General features: G+C 41.8%; 1 long non-coding RNA gene across 6 annotated transcripts in view; it reads right to left on the reverse strand.

The window, feature by feature from the left end:
• The window catches only part of LOC112586515, a 91,250-nt gene that overhangs the window by 61,814 nt on the left and 10,682 nt on the right, over positions 1 to 18,754 (reverse strand). For 4 of the 6 annotated variants that reach the window (XR_006552872.2, XR_006552870.2, XR_006552871.2 and 1 more), the window contains exon 3: positions 11,752 to 11,875. This is a non-coding gene — a long non-coding RNA (uncharacterized LOC112586515). Of the gene's footprint in view, positions 1 to 1,237; positions 1,475 to 3,637; positions 4,259 to 11,751; positions 11,876 to 18,754 lie in introns of those variants that run through there. The other 2 variants (XR_006552873.2, XR_003110998.3) reach the window with 2 other exon arrangements.

The raw sequence follows: 18,754 nt of genomic DNA on the forward strand, positions 1-18,754 counted from the left end.
CTTGGGAGACTGATCTAAGGAAACATTGCTACAATTTATGTCAGAGAATATCTTGCCTATGTTCTCTTCTAGGAGTTTTATGGTATCACGTTTGCTATAAGTAAGACTTTAAGCCATTTTGAGTTTATTTTGAAAGGATATGACTCTACCTGAATGAGTTCTCCAGTAAATGGAGATAACTGAGAATGAAAAACTCAAGAGGATGTAAACCTTCATTAGTAACAGAGTACATTTTCCATGTCTATTAAGTGGATTTGGAGAGGTGGGGATGGGGGTGGGAAGTATAGGCACATTTATAAAATGGAGGGGAAAAGACTTACAGTGAAATAGGATTATATCGACTTAGAATTTATAAGAATTCAGACAGAGAGGATTACATTTACCTCTGGTTACTTATGAAGAGTGACTTCTCAAAGCACATTAATAGGACCTAGAGAATTTCAGGGGACATGTTTAGCTTGCTTAAGAAAATAAGCAGCCCTGGTTCTTCACACATGAAATGTAGATTTAAATGTCCCTTCTTTATATTTTAAAACAACTTTGCCAGGAATTTTATATGGGGAAACATTTTGTATGGGGAAACATTATTATTGATGTACTTATTTCTATGTTTAAAAGGAACAGAATATTTAAAGTCTGATTTTGATATAATGTAGTCTTTTCCAAATGCTTAATTTATTTAGACTTTACTGTATTGATGTTCTACAAAGAAATGCTTTGGGACCGTGGCATAAAAATAAATTATAAAATATAATCTCACTAATAGGGAAGGTCTTCCCAGCCTAACCTTCAAGTAGAATGGCATAAGTGAATGGATACAGCAAGCTGGGAACTTTTTACATAAAGCCACTTTGGATTTGGGCTTCCCGGGTGGTGCTAGTGGTAAAGAACCTTCCACCAATGCAGGAGATAAAAGAGATGCAGGTTCGATCCCTGGGTCGAGAAGATCCCCTGGAGGAGGGCATGGCAACCCACTCCAATATTTTTGCCTGGAGAATCCCATGGACAGAGTGGTCTGGCAGGTGACAGTGCATAGGGCCACAAAGAGTCGGACACAACTGAAGAGACTTAGCACACAGTCACATGTGTAGTGCTCAGTGACTCAGTTTGGACTTAGGTGAGCTAATGCCATCTTCCTTGAGTATTTACCATGTGATTACTATACTTTGAAAAGGGACAAGGTAAGACTGGCTGGACTTCTTGAAAAAAGAGGGCAAAAGATTATTCAATCAGACAAGTTTATTCAGAGGGATGTGCTGTGAAGCTGACAGGAGTGGAACTGAGGTCGAAGGCTTCCAGTGCTCCTCTGAGCTCACTCTCACCCAGCCCTCTCTCCCCTGGGGATCCAGTTGTCTAGGCCTGGGCAGTGGCTCAGCGCAGTCAAGGCTGACTCAGGCTGTAGCGCTGACTCTCTTCTGAAATGAGGGGACGCCCTTGTGATGGTTCCCTCATCAATTGCTCTCCCCTGTTTCATCTTTTGGTGAAAAGATGTCACAACATGAAATCATGAGCAGAATCCTGGCTTTCCAAAACCACACTGGGCTGCTAATCTCTGACCCCAGGGCTTCATCTGTTTAGTGGTTCAATGATCCTTACTTTAAAAGCCTGACTAGCAAAATTTTAGCCCTTTCTGTCTTGAGGGAGTCTCTTTAAAATGCTATTTATAGTGCATAATCAACATAATCCTATTTGCAAGTGTAGTATCATAAGTAATGAACCATTTGATTTGCAAATTTTCTAATGCCATTAATCTGACAACTTTTGTGCCAGGTCAAACTGCCTGAGAGGGCTGCCTTCACTAATAATATCTACAGGCTGATGCTTTGGTGTTTTATTTCAAGTGTGTTGTTGTGGATTACAGGAAAGGGATATTCTGGAAAAGGGGATGTTTTCTGCATCCTTTTCAGACCTTTTGTTCCAACTTGTCAAAGTCAATATTGGTAGAGAATTAGGTGTCAGGTGGGCTTCCCTGATACTCAGTTGGTAAAGAATCTGCCTGTAATGCAGGAAACCACGGTTCGATTCCTGGGTCGGGAAGATTCCCTGGAGAAGGGATAGGCTACCCACTCTAGTATTGTTGAGTTTCCCTTGTGGCTCAGCTGGTAAAGAATCTGCCTGCAATGTGGGAGACCTGGGTTCGATCCCTGGGTTGGGAAGATTCCCTGCAGAAAGGAAAGGCTACCCACTCTAGTATTCTGGCCTGGAGAATTCCATGGACTGTATAGTCCACTGGGTTGCAAAGAGTCAGATAGGACTGAGCGACTTTTACTTTATTCTTCTTCTAGGTGTCAGATAACAAGGTTTGACTTGAGATTTGGCCCCTACAAGGCTGTATGATCTTGGACCAGGCACTTAACTTCTGAGGAGACTGAGCTAACTGGACACTGCATGACACTATCCTCCAGGAAGATTTCCCCCAAATCCCAGAATGAATGCCTCTGGCCATACTCCCACAGTTCTCCATGTATGTGCTTCTCTCATGTAACCAATGACGTGATATTAAAGCTCGTCATTTACAGAATTGTAAATGAAGACCTCAAATTGAAGAACTCAAATCTTGACCTCAAATTGACTGCCAGTTATTTTTCCAGCAAAAATGGGTTTATTTGAGATCAGTAAAGAATTGCAATTCAGGGTCTGTAACCAGGGCAAGCTAAATGTAAAGCCCATGCAAGTCCCCCACTACAAGGAGAGGAGAACTCTTTTATAGAGAGAAAAAGGAGGTTAGGGGGAATTCCCTGGTGGTTCAGATGGTAAAGGATCCAGGATGATCCCCTGGAGAAGGGAAAGGCTATCCACTCCGGTACTCTAGCCTGGAGAATTCCATTGGACTGTATAGTCCACGGGGTCCACAAAGAGTCGGACAGAACTGAGCGACTTTAATTTTCAAACGAAGTTAGGGGGACTGTAGCCAACAGTCCTTTGGAGTCTGAAGTATAATGACTTTTCATTGGTTGAGTTGTGACAGTCTCTCGTTGGCCAAGAACTTACCAGGCAAAAAGAAGTCTTTCTTCTTCCTGCTGGGCTCTGCGTGAGAGCTCCCACTTCTGGCCTCCTGCCTCTATTTTAATTGAGGTTTCTGTTTATTAATTTTTACTGTCATTTTCTACTTACTCTGGTGCAAGCTCTGTGAGGGCAGGGACTTCGTTATTTAATTGGTCACTGTTCCCACCCTTTTCTGCAAGGAGGAGTCACCACCTCCAGATTCTCCCCACTAGGCATTTCTGTATGCAGCTCGGTTCAATAAATCTTACTCATTGGTCTAAATCTTATTCAAAGTGAACATCAAGCTATTACTATCTATTGGTGTTTTTAAACTTCATACATAAAATGTCAAACAAGTAATATGTGCTCATTGTTTAAAATTTTTTTTTTAAATACAAATACGTTGGAAAATAAAAGTAACTATAATTTTATTATTCAGAAATAATTACATTTTTACATTTTGCTATATCTCCTTTCTATACATATCTTCCTTAAAAAATGCAGATTCTTTTCTGTAACTTGCTTTTTTTCACGTCACAGTACATTGTAAACACCTTCTATGTCAATAAAAACTTTTCTTCACCACTACTGATTAATTTTTCATGGACAGACAACTGAGTTGTGCTTTTTTCCAACCTCTTTCTTTGTAGACCTAGATAAGACACAATCTTGGATGCCTTTAGAATTTAGATTTGTTTTGAAAATACTGTTTCCCTTAACATCTCAAACAACAATTTCCCACAGAAGATATCTAGTAGAAAATATTTACTACTGTTTGGGTATCTATTTCATTGTATGTATAGCATTTTGAACACAACAGGAGATCTAAGGATAAATGATCACACCAGATTGGATTCCTATAGTTGTGTCAATGCTAACCAGCTTGCACTTAGATACAAAATTTTCTTGGGAGAGTTTCCATAAATAGTCTGAATTCTGTGCATAGCATATGTAAAACAATGGTACTCAGCTATCAAAGGGTAGAAAACTATATGTAAAAAATTATACAAATAAACTCAGCATTTAACCTAAATTGTAGTCTAGAAATTTAGACTAGACCTATTGCTTCAGTCATGTCTGACTCTGTGCTGACCCTATGGACTGTAGCCTGACAGGCTCAGAATACTTGAGTGGGTTGCCATTTCCTCCTCCAGGGGATCGTCCCAACCCAGGGGTCACAGCCGAGTCTGTTACAGCTCCTGCATTGGCAGGCAGGTTCTTTACCAGTAGTGCCATCTGGGAACCAATGCACCAACAAATCTGCTGCCTGATCCTTGTAAAGCATAAAAAGAGATATAAAATCATTTTTAAAAATCACCAGACATATCTATGGGGATTGTCAGATTATCCATGAACCTCCTGAATTACCAAAAGATTCTGGATGGAGACATTTTCCTCTTCTGATGCAACTCCCCACTTCCCCAAAATTTCCAGAAACTCTGGAAACCACCTGCCATATTGAGCTACTAAAACGAATCCTAATACTGAATACCAACACAGAGCAGTTTTAGTCTGGTCTCTTGCAGGTCATCACTTGCTACCCTGTGGAATGTGAGAAATTTCATAGTTACAGACCTACCCAGTGCTTGTTTTGTGCTTCAGCACACATCTATCCTTGCTTAGCATCTTTAATACATTCTTGGAAACTGTGCCACTAAGTACAAAGCTGTTAAGTGAAAAAGTGCTTCACTTCATCTTAATGGAAAAAAATATGATTAATTTCACACCAATCCAAGATACCCAACCCTATTTCACTAACCAACATGAAAACATTTCATGATAAAGACAAAGTTATATAAGTAATATACAACAATGTGAAAATAAATGAATACAATTTGTAGACAGACACTAACAGAAGTCTATCAAGGGAGGGAGAAAAGTCTGCTAGTAGGTGTGGTAGGTGGGGGAGGGGTACAGAGCAGGGAAGAGGGGATGTCAGGTGACTGACTCACGAAACACTTCTGAGGCTCAGGAGTGCACTCAAATTCATTTAACAATAAAATTAAAGCACAGAAAAATACCTGTGCAGCAATATAAAGGTGAGAGTCTTTGGAGGTGTGTAAAAATGGCCCATGCTCACCGCAGACTGAGTAGCCATTGAAGTGGCTACTTTCTTGTCCTAGTCACTCAGTGGACACACATAGGCAAAATGTTTCAGGTCCATCCAACCAAGGGGCACAATTCAGATTTGTTTCACATGGTATTCGTTAACTAGAAACTTTTGTACTGAATAAATGGATGAGCGTTTTTGATTTAAACTGAAATGTCGAAACAGTACTACCCGTGGTGTGTTTATTTAGTGAGTTTTCGAATGAAAAAAGCATTATTCCAAAAAAAAAAAAAAAACCCAAAAATTCAAAAAAGGAGTCATTGCCTGAAAACTTGTTTCATTTTTCAAAAGCCATTATGGTGAAATGTCATTAGCCAGAAGTCTGGCAGTTAAGTCTGGACAAACATACTGTAGTCTGAGGCATGTTTGGTCCTTTAGAAGTAAGTAATATAGTTCTGGATGTTTCCTTTGTATGGGTCATTTCACCCATCTGGATAGAAGCCAGGATTTCTCATAATGAGCTTGCTTTTTAAATTTTTCTAATTTTAATTTCCATTAAAGAGACAGTTTACTGGTAGCTCAAAGACTGATATGAGTACTAGACGGATGTAAGATAACGGTGGAATGCATAATGAATCCACAAAAAGGTTATAGAAAAGCACATGGCAGTTATCACATTTTTCAGGAACAGTTGAGTCTCACCAAATGGCAGCAATCATTTACTGTTTCAGCCAGCCCTTTGTTGCTATGTTAATAGCTCAGTCTATCTGCAGTCATTTTCACATTTTCAGCCATTTAGGCATTCCATTTTGTTAGAGCATGGAGACTTTTGGCATGAGGAAATAAAAATTCCTTAAATATGATTTGCTAGTTGTTTGACATTAGCTGCTAAATAATCAGAGTGGCACCTTTAGTAAGGGAGTGAAGGATGAAGCTGAATGCTAAAACAGATGCTTTCCCTGACTTTCAGAAGACTTGACTGCATTTTCTAAGCAAAGACTAAACCTCTGATCTTTTCATTTTAAAAATATGATTACTACGTGTTGACCAAGTCAGAAACAGAATAAAGCAGCAAGGAGTAATTTTAATTTTGCCATTCAACATGTGAGAAGTAGGAAATAATATGTCTCCTTTTAAAAATGAAAACACTGGTAAGACTCTAAAATAAAGCGTTCTTTCCACAGTAATACAAGCAACCTACCAACCTCCTACAAACTCAAACTAGCTACAAGGGGGCAAGAGACCTCCAGTGATATTATTTTGGAGGGGAAAGGGGGATGGAGCTTGGAGGGCAGACTATAATGAAGGTCTTGTCTTGCTACTCTGCATTTTTACCTTGAATTTATTAGGTGTATGCTTTTTCTTTCCGTAATACATTATGCACTCCCTCTAGTGTCAGAATTTGTATATGATCCGAAACCTAGTTTGACCAAGTGCTGCTATAAACATTAAAGTAAGCTTCAGCCTCCTAATTATGCCATATTTCAAAAATATTAAAGGCCACCTAATAACATGAGGAACAGCCCTGCATGAAGTTGCTCTGGCTCAGAAAAGAATGCATATTTTAACCCGTGTTATGAAGAGACCTCTTCCAAACCTCTCTCCTCCCCAAAGTGACCTATAAATAAGCTGAGAGCTTTATTAAAGCTTTAAATTCCTTTAATAATCTGAAGTATTTATTAAATTCTAAATTCTGTAACAAAAAAATAATTTCACATAAAAACAAAACCTCAACTAGGAAGTAAAGCCTGCGGGAACATCATAAAATGTGTGGTCGTCAAGATTTGCAGGTTTATTAGCTATTCTTTGTACAGTTCTTCTGTGTATTCTTGCTACTTCTTCTTAATATCTTCTGCTTCTGTTAGGTCCATACCACTTCTATCCTTTATTGAGCCCATCTTTGCATGAAGTGTTCCCTTGGTACCTCTAATTTTCTTGAAGAGCTCTCTAGTCTTTCCCATTGTATTGTTTTCCTCTCTTTCTTTGCATTGATCACTGAGGAAGGCTTTCTTATATCTCTTTGCTGCTCTTTGGAACTCTGTATCCAAATGGATATATCTTTCCTTTTCTCCTTTGCCTTTCACGTCTCTTCTTTTCACGGCTATTTGTAAGGCTGCCTCAGACAACCATTTTGCCTTTTTGCATTTCTTTTTCTTGGGGATAGTCTTGATCACTGCCTCCTGTACAATGTCATGAACCTCCATCCATAGTTCATCAGGCACTCTGTCTATCAGATGTAGTCCCTTGAATCTATTTGTCACTTCCACTGTAAGGGATTTGATTTAGGTCATACCTGAAGGTTTAGTGGTTTTCCCTACTTTCTTCAATTGGCAATAAGGAGTTCATGATCTGAGCCACAGTCAGCTCCCAGTCTTGTTTTTGTTGGCTGTATAGAGCTTCTCCATCTTTGGCTGCAAAGAATATAATCAATCTGATTTCGGTATTGACCATCTGGTGATGTCTATGTGTAGAGTCTTCCCTTGTGTTGATGGAAGAGGGTGTTTGCTATCTTGGAAAACTCTGTTAGCCTTTGCCCTGCTTCATTCTGTACTCCAAGGCCAAATTTGCCTGTTACTCCAGGTGTTTCTTGACTTCCTACTTTTGCATTCCATCCCCCTATAATGAAAAGGATATCTTTTGAGGTGTTAATTCTAGAAGGTCTTGTAGGTCTTCATAGAACCGTTCAACTTCAGCTTCCTCAGAATTACTGGTTGGGGCATAGACTTGGATTACTGTGATATTGAATGATTTGCCTTGGAAATGAACAGAGATCATTTTGTCATTTATGAGATTGCATCCAAGTATGACATTTTGGACTCTTTTGTTGACTATAAGGGCTACTCCATTTCTTCTAAGGGATTCTTGCCCACAGTATTATATATAATGGTCATCTGAGTTAAATTCACCCATTCCAGTCCATTTTAGTTCGCTGATTCCTAGAATGTTGATGTTCACTCTTGCCATCTCCTGTTTGACCACTTCCAATTTGCCTTGATTCATAGACCTAACATTCCTAACATTCCAGGTTCCTATGCAATATTGCTCTTTACAGCTTCGGACTTTGCTTCTATCACCAGTCACATCCACAACTGAGTGTTGTTTTTGCCTTGGCTCCGTCTCTTCATTCTTTCTGAAGTTATTTCTCCACTGATCTCTAGTAGCATGTTGGGCACCTACAGACCTGGGGAGTTCATCTTTCAGTGTCCTATCTTTTTGCCTTTTCATACTGTTCATGGGGTTCTCAAGGCAAGAAAACTGAAGTGGTTTGCCATTCCCTTCTCCAGTGGACCACATTTTGTCAGAACTCTCCACCATGACCCATCCATCTTGGGTGGCCCTACACAGCATGGCTTAGTTTCATTGAGTTAGGCAAGGCTGTGGTCCATCTGATTAGACTGGTTAGTTTTCTGTGATTGTGGTTTCAGTCTGTCTGTCCTCTGATAACCTCTCTCATTGGACTATAAGGAAAGCTGAGTGCTGAAGAATTGATGCTTTTGAACTGTGGTGTTGGAGAAGACTCTTGAGAGTCCCTTGGATTGCAAGGAGATCCAACCAGTCCATCCTAAAGGAGATCAGTCCTGAGTGTTCATTGGAAGGACTGATGTTGAAGCTGAAACTCCAATACTTTGGCCACCTGATGCAAAGAGCTGACTCATTTGAAAAGACCCTGATGCTGGGAAAGATTGAAGGCAGGAGGAGAAGGGGATGACAGAGGATGAGATGGTTAGATGGCATCACCGACTCAATGAACATGAGTTTGGGTAAACTCCTGGAGTTGGTGATGGACAGGGAGGCCTGGCATGCTACGGTCCATGGGGTCACAAAGAGTCACACATGACTGAGTGACTCAACTGAACTGACTAGCTATTTTCTTCCCATGTCTCTTAAAGGAACTGGAAGCTCTAATGGCTCTTGTTTGTTTCAATCACTTCACATAACCTCTGCTGTTGGTGGCCTCTCCAACATAGATTCCCCCTTTCTTGTCTCTAACACTACTCTACACGGTTTAGCTGCCCAACTCTTTCCCACCCATTCCAGAGGCCCTGGGGAAGGCTGACACCTTTGCCTGCAGGGGTGGCCCTGAGTGACCTGCAGGTAATCCCAGCTTTTTTCCCAGTGAAGACTTAGGAAATGCCATGTGACTCAATTTTGGCCAATGAAATGTATCAAGGAATATTCATCTTCACTCTTCTGGGCTAGCTTCCAGAAGTGACACTTTTTTTTAGATGCCTGCATGCACTGATGTGAGGTTTGGAAATGCTGCAGCCATCCTATTATTCAGTGTGAGGAAGAGGCTGACAGCGAGGAAGGTTTGGGGCAAGAGAGTCACAGGGTGATGCAGCAGTTCCCTGGATAAGTCAGCCACTGGAGCCCACACTACTGATGGACTTCTAGTGTGGGGGCTGATAGGTACATGAGTGTATAAGCCAATTTAATATGGGACTTTTATTACTTGCAGCCAAAATAATCTCCAAGATTACAACTATTGGCATATTTAATTAAACAATTTTCTTATATTGAAAACTTTTTTTCAATATAAGAAACATCCACTTTCATGCCAATTCCTGTAGGAAAAAAAATACAATGCAACCATCAGTTAATGAGAATTGTGTTCAATGAGGTTGCCGTTTCCTACTCCAGGGGATCTTCCAGACCCAGGGATCAAACCTGCATCTCTTACATTGGCAGGTGGGTTCTTTACTACTGTGCCACTTAAAATATTTGACTGGCCAAAAAGTTTGTTCGGATTTTTCATAGGATGGTATGGGAAAACCTGAATGAATCTTTTGGCCAACCCAATAGTAATAAGCATTTATGTCCCATCAAAGTTTCTGTGGGTCAGGAATTTGAGGGCAGCCTAGCTAGGTGACTGTAGTCAAACTCTCAGCTGGGGCTGCACTCATCTGAAGGCTTGCCTGGGGCTGGATGATCTGGTTCCAAGATGGCTCACTGACAACACAACTGGCAAACTGGCGCTGGATGTTGGCGAGAGGTCTCAGTTCCCCCCCACATGGCCACTCTACAGTCTACACGACTGTGCTGGGATGTAACCGCTGGGTTCCCCGAGACTGAGTGATCCATCTAAGGAAGTAAGAGTCAGGTGACTCCTACTTTATGACCTAGCTTCAGAAATCACATATGATCATTTCTACCACATTCACATGACTAGAAGCAAATCTCTGAGTTCATCCCACATTCAATAAGAGGAAAACAGGCTCCACCTTTTAAAGGGAATAAACCACCATGAAGATACTCATCTACACAGAATATACTAGGAATTGTTATTGAGCTGTGTCTCCCTCAAGTCTCTGGAAATGCAACCACTGTAACAATACAAACAACCACCATTTTGATCATCTGTCAGATCCTCTTTAACGAGCTTTGCATGTATTGTGTGTGCGTGCTCAGTTGTGTCTGACTCTTTACAACTCCGTGGACTGTAGCCTACCAGGCTCCTCTGTCCATGGGATTTCCCAGGCAAGGGTTGCCATTTCCTCCTCCAGGGGATCTTCCTAATGCAGGGATTGAACCCACATTTCCTGAGTCTCCTGCATTGCAGGCAGATTCTTTACCCATTTAATTTTCACATCAATTCTATGAATTAGGTACTTTTTTTTTTTTAATTTTACAGCTAGGGAGACTGAGTCATGGAACATTATGTGATTTGTCCAAGGTCAGACAACTAGGCAGTTTCAGGCATTACAACCCCAGAGTCTGGGTTCTTAAACACTTTGTAGTTCCTCTTTGCTAGTCTACACCTGTAGGTATTGTCCAAGAGTATTATTGGCAATTACCTATATTTCTGACTCTCTGCTTTCTCATGCGTAGACACTCCTAACTATTCCTGGTAGTTGCCAAGGGCTCTACTTATGTGCTTATGAAGAAAAGCTATGGCCAATGTAGACAGCATATTAAAAAGCAGAGATGTTACTTTGCCAACAAAGGTCTGTTTAGTCAAAGCTATGGTTTTTCCAGTAGTCATGTATGGATGTGAGAGTTGGACTATAAAGAAAGCTGAGAGCCAAAGAATTGATGCTTCTGAATTGTGGTGTTAGAGAAGACTCTTGAGAGTCCCTTGGACTGCAAGGAGATCCAACCAGTCCATTCTAAAGGAGATCAGTCCTGAATAGTCATTGGAAGGACTGACACTGAAGCTGAAACTCCAATACTTCGGCCACCTGATGCAAAGAACTGACTCATTGGAAAAGACCCTTAGACTGGGCAAGATTGAAGGCAGGAGGAGAAGGGGATGACAGAGGATGAGATGGTTGGATGGCATCACCGACTCAATGGACATGAGTTTGAGCAAGCTCCAGGAGTTGGTGAAGGACAGAGAAGCCTGGCATGATGCAGTCCATGGGGTTGCAGAGTCAGGCATGACTGAGCGACTGAACTGGACTGAACTGAACTGAATAGTGTGGCATCAGCCATGGCTTTCTTCTCTCCTCATCTGGCTTCCTTCTTCAGGTCCTCACTAAGTATCAGCATCACCCTCTCAAGGTCACCGTACAGAAGGGTATGAAACCAAGCTGTTAGTGCTCAGTATCTAAGAATGTTTTTTAATGAAATAGCCATTTTCATTTTCACTTTGATGGTCTGCTGTACTTTCCCACCCCACATGTACACATCACCTTTCCTTGTACATAAAGCCCATTTTCTTCCTGCCTCTTTCCCCACAGAACCTGCCCCTGTCTCTTCACAGGAAGAGTCCTTACCTTGGAGGCGCAACCGTCATTGTGCTGGCCAGCTTCTGGCAGACCTTCCCAGCAGGTTCACTGTATATTGTCCTGGGAGTCTGATCTCCAGTGGTGGACAGATCTTGGACCCAATTTGGGATTCCTACCACATTGAAAAAAAAAAAAGGAAATAAAATGTTATATGATAAACTCAACTTCCAAGAAATGGAGGTACTCCTAAACAATTCTCACCTGTAAATAACTCATTTCCTTATATATAAATAAAATTCTCCCTGGATATGTAGACATTTCACACATAAGCCAATTAGTTGCAAATCTTCCCACCTGTAACACATGATGCTGAGACTTCTTCAGTCATTCTTCCAGAAATCTCACTGAGCAACAACTGTCTCTCAGGTAAAAGCCACACAAAGGGAAGCAGCACCAAGCAGACAGACACGTCCCTTGGTTTCATGGAGGGTTAGCCAAGTAGGGTGTAATGGGAGGGGGACCGTCACTTACAGACTCTATTGCCAGGGAGGGTCTTGTGGCTGTGAACATGTGGGTGAAGCTTTTTAACTTCTATATGACACATTTCACTGAAAGGAAATCAGAAAGCTTTGGAACAAGGCCCCCTGAATTCTTGCCATTGTGATTCTGGCATGAAGGCCTTATTTGCCTCACAAGGGCATCAACACAAGAAATTACATGTAGATTTTAAAAATCTGGAAGGAGGCATAGATTTGTCTTCAGCTGAGCAGGAAACAGGCTCTCGCCCACATCATCTCTCCCTGGCTAATCTACAGTGTTAATAATCTATACCACACTCTTCAGAGCTTCATTACTGCTCTTGCTCCATCTGGTACAATTTTATGTGACTTCTAGTCCATCCATGAGTTAGCTGCCCCACAAACTAGTTAGCTCCTTGAAGGCATGGAGTTGCCTCTCTCCTTGAGACTGACCTCAGGCTGGCTCTGCCGTGCAACTTAGTGACCGCCCCCCACAACCAGCCGCAGAAGGCCCCACTGTATTCAGGCCTTCCTGGGGTATCTCCACTCCTTTTCGTCTTCAGACCTGTCACTGTGGGCTTGGCCTTTTGCCTCAGCATCCTCATTTGCCTTCATCCCTCAGGGCTTTATCTCTGTTATCTTCTTTTCTTTATCCTCTCCCCAGCTTGAAGGGGTTCTGCTTTCAATTCATTCACATAATGTACCTTTACTGAGCATTACTGTATACCAGGCACTGTGCTGGATTCTAAAGACACGAAGACAGCTAGGACATGGCTTCCTGCCTTAGTGGGGCTCATAGTCCCACAAGGGGAGAGACCCAAGAGAATCACGGATTACGGAACCATGTGAAAAACAACACATAGAGGTAGGTGCAGGGTGCTTTCAGAAGCCCAGGAATGGAAGTCAGTGGGAGCATTAAATCAGACTCCCCCACCCCAAGCATAAAAGGGGGTTTTAACACTTTCAAAGGTCAGTGTGTGATAAACAGATGACCCTAAAATATTCAAGCTACAAAAACCCTAAATACCCTAATCCACTATCAGTTCACAGGGGAAGAAAGAGACCCAGTGAGGGGAAAGTCATTGCAAAGGTCATACCCCTGGATGCTGGTGAAGCCAAGACTACAACCAGAGCTGGAGTGTAGCCAGATTTGGTGGTAAGGAGGGGTGGTGGAAGGGTGATGTTGCAACAATTCAGGTGTAGAGGAAAAACAGAAACAGTTAAGCAGTTAGTACAATAAATTGGGTGAGAAACGACAGATGAAGAAATGATGGTGGTATGGACCAGGTAGAGGAGCTAAAAAGAGGTCAGACGGTACCTACATTTAAAAAGGAAAGCTGACAGAATTTATTCATCCTCTGGATATGGTGTGCGGAAGAAAGAAGAATCCAGGATGGCTCCAAAGTTAGTATCTGAGCAGTTGGAAACTTAAGAGTTCAACAGTGAAGATGCAGGAGATGATAGAAGTAAGAGAGGAAAATAAGGATTTGTTTTGGGACATGTTAAATTTGTGATGCCTATTAAAAGTCCAAGCAGAGAGGTCTACTTGGCAGTTGGATAGGCAAGTCTGGAGTTGGTCTAGAGACAAGACATTTTAGATGCATCAGCATGTGGATGGACTTTTAAGCCATGAGAGGATGAGATCACCCACAGGAAGAGTGAAGACAGAGAAGTCTGAGGACTCAGCTCTGGACACTCTAGTATTTAGAGTGCAAAAGATTAAGATAGGAAGAGAATCAAGAGAGGATGGTTTCCAGGAGGCTAAAGAGTATCTCTAGGGGCATGAAATGATGCACTGTTTCATGTTGATGTTTGGCAAAAACCAACACTGTAAAGGAATGATCCTTCAATTAAAAATAAACAAATCTATAAAAAATAACACTGATACATTCAATTAAATGGTTAGTGGGAAAATACCATTGGCTTTGGCAAGATGGAGGTCATTAGAGACCTCAATAAAAGCAGTTTTGGCAGCGTGAAGAGAAGCAAAAGCCTGAAGAGATTCAATAAAGAATGGAAGCAGAGAAAGTAGACAGAAACTCTTTAGAAAAATTTACTGTAAATGGGAGCAGAGAAACTGGGCAGTATCTGAAGTAAGATGTAGAGTCAGGAGAGTTCTTTCCTTTCTCAGGAGGGAGGTTACAATCTCTATGTCTGATGGGATGATTCAGAAGAGAAGGTGCAACTGTTGACGCACTAGAGAGAGGCTACATGGAAAGAGGTTCCTTCTGAGCAAGAGAGAGGTAGAGCTGGAGCAGAGGGGTCACCCTGGAGGCTCACCGTTTTAATAGGAGAGAAGGCAGACGAAGTGGGTACAGGTGATTCTCATGGTGGGAATGTGTGGAAATTTATTTCTGATTATTTCTATTTTTTCAGTGAAAGAAGAAGCAAAGAAAGGAAAATGGGAAAGAAGTTGTTGGATGCTTGAGAAGAGAGGAAGAACTTTTAAAAAGCCAGGAGATCAGGACAGTGAACCGACAAAGTCAATAGAGGCGGGCAAGTCTGGAGTTTTATGCTGCTCATAGTTTACAATGAGGCCAGTCAGCACTGTTGTGAGTTTTGCTTCAATCACACCCAGCTTCCTGGGTGCTGGTGAAAAGTCAGCAGAGGGCTGCATTTAACCGGATGCATTAACCATATGTTTCTGATGATTTGACATCTGGGACTTTGCTGACCCTTGAGAGATTTCACTTCCTGGGGCTGCCAGTTCCTAGAGCTAGTTAAGGTCTTGTCTGTGAACATACCTTTCATATGCAAAACAAGCAATCCAGAGCCCACACTCTCAACCATCTCCCTCTGCTGGCTTTCACACTTGGGTACTTTTCCTGTCTAATCACCCCAGGGCCAGGGAGGGACAACCTTGCCCCAGGCCCTCTGAAATTATTCAAACTAGCCGATTTTAAACCTGCTTGCTCTGTCTCCCTACTTCCTTCCTGCGGAAACCACAATAAAGGCTCTTACTTCAGCTCCCCCGTTGCTCCTTCTGTCTCCTGACCCTGGTGCCCTTCTGTGTCATTCCCCCACAACTCCTAGCATGGTGCATCCCACCCTCCACTCCCATCTCCCCCTTCCCCGATGCCCATCCTGGAACCTGTGAGTGTAACATATTAGCTTTTCAATGGTAGTCATCTCCTGATCTTTTGGCCTCAGCCTACCAAACAATAGCAAAATCTACATTTTGAAAGACTAGAATTGCATTTTGTCAGGAGTGAGGAAATAAACATACAAATGAACCAAGGAATCTAAGCTATGGAAGGGACTCAGGACAAATGAGGTAAAGTGACAGTAAAAAGTAGTAGGATCAATGGACTGGGGGCTTGTAAGGTTGAAGAATCACTGGAATCCAAGTAACTGGAAGGGAGATAGTAAGATAGGGGTTCGTGGTCAGACAGCAAAATTACTGAGATTATTGAGGGAGCGTACTTATAAACAAGGACTCAATCCAGGGCATGGCCAAGGGAGCAAATGGCTGATGGTGGGATATGGAAAATCACTGGAGGAAGAGAAATCAAGAATGAGAAGTCACACTTTTAGGAGAATCATCTATTTGGATACTGAAGTCACTAAGGATTATATCAGGGATAGAATTGATGGGGAGAGAGTGAATCAGGTGCTTAAAATCCTCAGGGGATGAGAAGCACCTAGAGGTGAGTAGATGACTATGACAATTTTATTACAGTCGTTAAAAGCAGTAGTACATCAAACACGAATCTGAGCATAGAACCCGCGCTCACTTAACTTCTTCCTAGAAATCAAATAGAGAGGCCATTTATCTCTGCTAGCAGATGAGTACAGCACGGCGTTTATAGATATCAGTTAGAGCAGCTGCATTCAAACAGCTGCTCCACGCTGCCTCCAAATTTCCCAGAGGTGCCTAAGGGACCATCAGTTGGGTGTGGGGATGGCAGGAGAGGAGGGAGGCAAGAGAGGGTGTGGAAAGGGATTAACTGTCTAGTTAAGAGGAAAATGAAGAGATGGGGCTCTGTGTTCTCTGCTTCATCTCCATCCAACCTGAGAAGCTCTATTTTTAATTGCTTATATTTGAGGTTTTCATTTGTGTTGTGAAATGTATGTAGGACACAGCAACTCTTTCAAACTTTTCCATGCTTAGGAATTTAGGATTCAAAAGGGATTCCAAACGTATTCCTTATAAATACAATCAGTTTACTGTATGAGTTTTCATCATGTAGAATGAATACGATGAAGGATGTAGGGCCCAAATAAACCTATGAAATAGAGGACTGGGTTATACAGATATTCTGGTCTACTTGAAATAAACTTTTCAGGAATTCCTCTTTTATTGGGAACAATTTATTTCTCTTAGTTTATTTGCAAAGTTTTCATCCTAGTAAGTGGAACTGAAGTTTAGGCGGAGGTGTGTAACACATACAGACAAATATAACCATTTCTTTATTTATTTCTTTATTTTTTTTGCTCTGATATAATTTAATTGTGGCATATGTTTTGTCAAGATGTTGTGACATTACCTCAGGGAAGGCTGACACATTCTCCTGACTTTACAATGTAAATGTTTTGACTCAGCGAATGTTTCCTTCAGGACAAACACTGAAAGTTTGCAAATCCATTCTGCTGAAAAGCCTCCTGGATGATATATTATTCATCCCCAAAGATAAAGCCTGACCACTTGTGTTTTTTTTTTTTTTTTTTTTTTTTTTTGCTTGTTTGAAATCATAGAGAAAATCATACAGTCTTATGGTTACTCCTCTATGTGAAATTGAGAAATTGATCTTGTCCTCATTTATTTTTCCTGAGAAGACTGCGAGAAGGCAATCTTGTCTCTTCTTTTGAAAGCAAACTCCAAAAAGTGTCCCACCAGGTGAAATGAGCAAGCGATAGCTCTCTTGCTCCGGTGCGCAGTGTGCTGAATTGAAAAAGGTTTGCTTATCTGGCATTTGGGTAAATTTGCTGGGGAATAATGAAATAGGCTCAGCCAAGCTTCCTCTGAAGTTCAAACATGCCTGGAGCAGCACTTCCTCCAGGGACATCAGGCAGATTAGATTTGAGCTCTCTAGGGCTGGCTGTGCAGAGCAGCACCTACAGAGGCCTCAGACAATTTATCTGTGCTTTTGTGGAAGCATGGACTGGATGTGCTACTGGTGTTCCTTAATTACGACTCCCTGAGCGAGTTCAAAACATTCTTTGTAAACCTACTTGGGGTTTTTCTCCTCTGCTAAGAAACCGAGCAGTGGACCTTCCTCTCGGCTGGTAATAATGGGCTTACGTGCCAGCTGCTATCACTGTCACAGACAGTCTGGGTCTCCAGGTCCAGGGGTCACTCTCTGAGTCTCAGTTGGAGTGCCATGATTAGAAAAAGGCTGTTGGATGGAGGGATATAAATTTAGACCTGAATCCAAGCATTTAAACCCTTGAACAGTCTTTTCTCTTATACTTGGTAGGGGTGCTTTTGATTTAAATGGGATGCATTTGGTTTCAAACATTTACTCCTTTATACCACATATCTGATAGATTCAAGCATGACAGGCAAAGCATCAAGGCAGTTAAAGGCACTACTTGAAGTCGAAGGACCTCAAGGCCTGGCTCTGATACTAACAGTGTGATTGTAGGACAAATATCTAACGTTTCTGAGTTTCTCTTTCATCTACCTCACAGAGCTGTTGGGAGGGTCAAATGAAACTTCATAATGGTTCATTCACATACCAGGTGTAGTCACTACAAAGGTTATTCTGTATACTTGAAATGCAAAGATCTGTGTTGCTTAGCCTCTCCTTATGTAGACAAATAAATGTTAAGTTGTCCTTACGGGGGTGGCTGGATGCACATCCAGTGCACAGCATAATTTCTGCCATATAATTGCTACCATATTTGCTAGTTGTGGAATGAACAAAAAAGGAACAAAATTTTCAGAGACCTGAGTGTGTGAGGTTAGAATTCCTGTGTTCTAGGGGAAGGATGGCAGGGCTCTCACTGCTGCCGCCATCAAATACTAGCCTGTGCTCGCATTTCTCATTGGTTCAGGAGGGGCTGAGGCGTCCCCAGGTGCTGTTAAGGGAGTACATAAACCCAGCTGGTGGGAGCCATGGCAGACCTAAGACATGGGCTACCTGGAGGGTGCCTTGGGCAAGTGAGGAATGAGTAAGGGATGCTACTAGACGGAGAGGCTCTGGAAACATGTGCTTGGACTTGGCCCTGATCATTCATTCTTGGAATGACTCCAGTCGTTCCCAGAACAGTCATGGGTCTTGATGTGCAAGGAAATGCCTGCCAATGGTTGCCCTGTTGAGAGTCACATAATCATGGATGCTCTCTGAGGTCACAGAAAGTATGAAGCCTTTAGATCTCACTTTCTATGGGGAAGAGAGAGGATTGCTTTTCATATTCATTACATCAAGTTCTGCTTCCACCCTGGATATAGAAAACTGAAGAGACCATCACCCTTTTCAGCAGGTAAGACTTTGATAAACAACAAAGTTATAATTCTTCCTGAAATCATTAGACATCTGAGGTTGTGGGTAACTAAAGTGCCTGAAATCTAAAAAAAGACAGGGTGTTCC

This window comes from Bubalus bubalis, chromosome 8, assembly GCF_019923935.1.
Source record: "Bubalus bubalis isolate 160015118507 breed Murrah chromosome 8, NDDB_SH_1, whole genome shotgun sequence".
NCBI lineage: Eukaryota > Metazoa > Chordata > Mammalia > Artiodactyla > Bovidae > Bubalus > Bubalus bubalis.